The following is a 5,528-nucleotide window of genomic DNA, read 5'->3' on the forward strand; positions in this document are numbered from 1 at the left end:
GGTCATGGGGACTAAATCATAGAGGGCTTCATGGGCTATCTTCCCTGGTGGCTCAGAGGGTAAAGCATCTGCCTACAATGAGGGAGACCCAGGTTCAATCCCTGGATCGAGAAGATCTCCTGGAGAAGGAAATGGCAACCCACTCCAGTATTCTTGCCTGGAAAATCCCATGGATGGAGGAGCCTGCTAGGCTACAGTCCATGGTGTCGCAAAGATTCAGACATGACTGAGCGACTTCACTTTCTTTCACTTACATGGGCTATCATGAATACTTTGGCTTTACCTCTGGTTGAGACAGAAATGTTTTACAGGGTTTGGAGCAGAAGGTTGATGAAATCTGATTTTTATTTTTGCTTTCTTAGATGAAAGTAGACTCCAGGGTAAGAAGGAGGAGAGCAGGAATGCCAGTTGGGAGGCTACTGCTGATGGTGGTGGCAAGGGCTAGGGTAGTAGCTGTGGATGTAGTGAGAAGTGGTCAGATTTCAGATGTATTTTGAAAATAGACCAATATTTCTTGATGAATTAGACATGGAATCTGAGAGAAATAGAGGTGCCAAAGATAACTCTAAGATTTCCAGACATTTTATGTAACACATCCCTCTCACATCCTCCCATTAAGATTTAATGGTTTTGTGTTCTATTCAAACAAGTTCTCAAAATTCCTAACTAAATGGTTAATGAATATATATTATTTCAGAAGAGTTTTAGTTTAATTCATTGTTTTAGGTGGACCCTACTTAAGTAGCCCAAGGGTGTAGAGATGTTTGATTTACTGGGCTGAGGTTCAATCGAGGATTAGGAACTCCACTTCCCAGGAAATCTTTATGCTGCAAGCCCAAGTTCTTGTGACAAATTGGGTTCCATGTATCGCTTTGGCAGCTCATTTTTGTTTAGACTCAGAATTACTTTGTCTCTGAACTCTCTTAGGTATATAATTAGGGTAAATCTAGGTTCTTAAAAAGAACTCAGAAGGCAAACCTAACTATTACAAGTAGTAGGAACATTTATCCTCATTCACCTTAATACATCTTACTGGCCTTCAAAACTGAGCACTTTAAATCTAGCTCATAAACAGAAGCTTCCCAATTCATTTCCAACCTCTCAGTCCAAAAAGTTTATGTTTCAAGTTTCAAAGGCTTCTGAGTGTCCCCATGAAAAAAGCAAAATGCTTTATACAACAAAGGTGATGGAAATTCTTCTCCTCTGGATTAATCCCAGAAGTATGACTATGAATTTAGCCCCCCAAATCATCATTTGAGGAAATGCATGAAAGAGTACGGTCAAGAAACACCAAAATATGTATTCACCATTTGAGTCAATACAGAAAATTTGTTTTCCAGGTTTCATATGTTGACTTGAGCAAAGAAAGAAAATCTAGCATTTGATTAGGTCCTCTCTGATGCTGGGAGGGATTGGGGGCAGGAGGAGAAGGGGAAAACAGAGGATGAAATGGCTGGATGGCATCACTGACCCGATGGACGTGAGTCTGAGTGAACTCCAGGAGTTAGTGATGGACAGGGAGGCCTGGCATGCTGCGATGCATGGGGTTGCAAAGAGTCAGACATGACTGAGTGACTGAACTGAACTTACTCAGGGAGGGGCTTCCCTGTTGGCTCAGATAGTAAAGAATGCCTGCAATGCCAGAGACCAGGATTCAATCCCTGGGTTGGGAAGATCCCCTGGAGAGGGGAATGGCTACCCACTCCAATATTCTTGCCTGGAGAATTCCATGGACAGAGGAGACTGGTGGGCTATGGTTCATGGACTCACAAAGAGCCAGACACGACTAAGCACCTAACACTTTCACTGTGTTTGCTCAGGAACATTGTAGGACTAAAAAGGATTCAGCCATTGAACATTTCACCTTTTTTTAACATAGATGTTTAAGGGAAAATAATAAAACAGTATTCACAAAAGTTTTGTGGTTCCTTCTTTTAGCAATTTCTACTTCTAGGTCAACCTAAAAAATTATAGTAGTATTTAAAAGTCACTTTAGGGAAGATGTTGATCAACAAAGACATGTCTTTTCACCTTTTCATGAATCAAGATCAGACATTTTGTCTATTTCACTCTCTGACTACTCTTTATCTTCAGAAATTGTTTATTCTTTGTCTAGAAAACTCCCCTTGACCTTGTTTGTTCACCATAAGACCTTTGGAATTTCTTTATCCTTTCTCTAAAAATAACCATTCAGCACAAAGAAATCTACCTAGCAAATAGGTATCATGTTATCATGTAATATTTTGGGATAATTAAATTAGTTTAAATATGAAGAATTTTTTTTTATTTGACATGACTGAGCTTAGTACCTAAAGGCTCAAATCACCCTCAACTAAACTGACAAAAATTGGAAAATGAAAATATAGTTTCTAGACTTAGAGTGTATATATAAAATCAACAAAGCCTGACTTTTTCTTTCATTATATATTAGCTTTGGTCCCCTTACAATTATCACCCAATAATTACTTACCTCATATATACTAGAGTATCACATCACACAACTTTATGAGACTCTTTTTGTGTATGCAATGCAGTACCAAATTATCTGGGGATTCAAAACAAACCTGCCAAATTCCTTAAAATCATAATATATTGGTTTGGCCAAGAATGTCATTCAGGTTTTTAAATAAGATGTTACAGAAAAACTCAAACAGACTTTTTGACCAAGCCAATATTACCATGAGTTTCCACTGTATTAACCATCTGCCAAATTAATTATTGTAGATGTGAATTCATGAGCATAAGCAATATAGTAGACTTATCTTGTGGAGAAGGCAATGGCACCCCATTCCAGTACTCATGCCTGGAAAATCCCATGGGCGGAGGAGCCTGGTAGGCTGCAGTCCATGTGGTCACGAAGAGTTGGACACAACTGAGCAACTTCACTTTCACTTTTCACTTTCCTGCATTGGAGAAGGAAATGGCAACCCACTCCAGTGTTCTTGCCTGGAGAATCCCAGGGACAGGGGAGCCTGGTGGGCTTCTGTCTATGGGGTCACACAGAGTCGGACACGACTGAAGCGACTTAGCAGCAGCAGCAGCAGACTTATCTTGGCTAGGAAGATTGATCATTTCTTCTAGAAATATTAGCTCTTTAAGACTTTTAGAACTCTTATTAAGAAACTACAGACCTAAAACAAACAAACAAACAAAAGACACTTGAGCAAATGTTTACTGATACATATGTTTATGTTGAATATAGCTCCCCAACCCCCAGTCTCAACACTGTGAATATAATTAATTCGGCTGCTATCATTGCACATTGCCTCTTGTTATGTTTGCATTCATTTGTTTTACCATTAAAAACTTGAGTAAATGATTCACCTCTTTAAATTGTTGGTATTCTACCTGGTAGGCTGCAGTCCCTGGGATCGCGAAGAGTCCAACATGACTGAGCAAGTTCACTTTCACTTTTCACTTTCATGCATTGGAGAAGGAAATGGCAACCCACTCCAGTGTTCTTGCCTGGAGAATCCCAGAGACAGAGGAGCCTGGTGGGCTGCCGTCTATGGGGTTGCACAGAGTCAGACACAACTGAAACAACTTAGCAACAGCAGCAGCTGCATTCTAAGATTTTGTACATATTGTTAATTTCTCATGTAACCATACTCCATCTTGTGTTCCATAAAGTGCTATGGGCTGAATAGTGTCAATCTAAAATTCATATTTTGAAATCCTAACCCTCAGAGCCTCAGTATATGACAGCATTTAGAGATAGTGTCATTAAACAGATAATTAAGGAGGGCACAAATCCAATATGACTGGTATCTTTATGCAAAGAAGAGATTAGGACACAGACATGTTCAGAGGGATGACCACATGAAAAAAACTGGTAGAGGAAGACCATCTACAAGGCAAGGAGAGAGACTGAGGAAGAAACCAACTCTGCTGACACCTAGATCTTGGACTTCTAGCCTTCAGAACTGTGAAGAAATAAAGTTCTGTTGTTTAAGCCACCCAGTCTGTAGTACTTTGTCATAGCAGCCCTACTAAACTAATATATATAGTTAGCCATCTGTTTAGTGATTTGTGTATAGATCATAAGTATCTTATAATGTGGGTTTGGAAATAGAATTCTTTTGAGGCATTTGTAATTTATGATTCTTTTCATTCAGTGTCATTTTTTGTCACATTCAGAGTGTTTCCTTTCACTTTGACCTGTTTCAGAGCTGAGTCACAAGACATCATTGTTCATGTGATTTGGTTCTCAACTCTAGATGTACATCTTCATTCAACACAGAGTTGTTGTGTCCCTGTGGTGTGCCAGGAAGTCATCTAAATATTGAGGACACAGTGTTGAGTAACACAAATTCCTTCCCCTTTTGGGGGTTGCATTCACATGTTGGCAAGAGTCAATGAATACCAGCGGTTCATTTCTTATCTTTACAAGAGTAGATTTTCTACTTTAATGGCTTTAAGACAATAGTCAACTACTTTCTATTGTTACATTAGTGTAGTTTTAAAGTTTGGAGCTTTGTAAAAGTTCAAATATTTCAACTTCTACATTTTAATGACATTCAACAGTGCATATAATATTTTATACAGAAGTTCAGCACATGCTTGCTTGCTTGATAAGCTGTTATAATTGCTCCTGAAATTTGCTGTGGTAGAAAGTGTCAGGTAGCATCACACACTCAGTTTTCCACAATGTTAGCTGTAATAATTGCCACTATTTTCCTTTATCACATTGAGTTGCTATTTCATTTGGGTATTAATTACCATCTACATTAATTTCTGCCTCATTTTTATTTTATAAGATAGTAGAACATAAACTTGATATTGAATTTTTTTGAAAATTATTTCAGACTCTGTCGTTAGCCTGCCTTCCATATAGTACAAGCTCCAGTGGCTAAATATAATGTGATAACATATTGTTGAAATGGAAAATTCCTGATAATACGACAAATATTTAGGAAACAGTCTTTTGAATTGTTGCTAATTCAGATGATAAATCTCCTAGATTAAAAAAGTATTTGAGCTCTTCTTATGGGGAAAAAAAATGACCACCAGGGTAACTGACATTATTTTTATATCTGCTAATTTCAGCATTTGGAGTCCTCCTCTTCCCATTGTCTATAGAGTTCTTACAGTTTTCTTTACTTTATTTTTTAAGCTTTTTATTTTGTACTGACATATAGCTGCTTAACAATGTTGTGATTGCTTCAGGTGAACAGCGAAGGGACTCAGTCATATATATATATATATACATGTATCTATTCTTCCCCAAAATCACCTCTCATCCAAGCTGGCACATAACAATGAACCAAGTTCCCTGTGCAATACAGTAGGCCTTTGTTGTTATCCATTTTAAATATAGCAGTGTGAACATGGCGTCTCAAACTCTCTAACTATCCCTTCCCCTGGGCAACCATAAGTTCTTTCCCTAAGTCTGCGAGTCTTTTTCTGTTGAAAGGTTTTTTTTCTTTTACTTTTTATTTGTTTTGAGGGCAGTGAGGGGGAGTTCTATTTTTCCTAAATTGATTTCTACCCGATGCACAGACATAGCAAAATGTTCCCTTTCTTAGTTT

Source organism: Bubalus bubalis, chromosome X, assembly GCF_019923935.1.
Source record: "Bubalus bubalis isolate 160015118507 breed Murrah chromosome X, NDDB_SH_1, whole genome shotgun sequence".
NCBI lineage: Eukaryota > Metazoa > Chordata > Mammalia > Artiodactyla > Bovidae > Bubalus > Bubalus bubalis.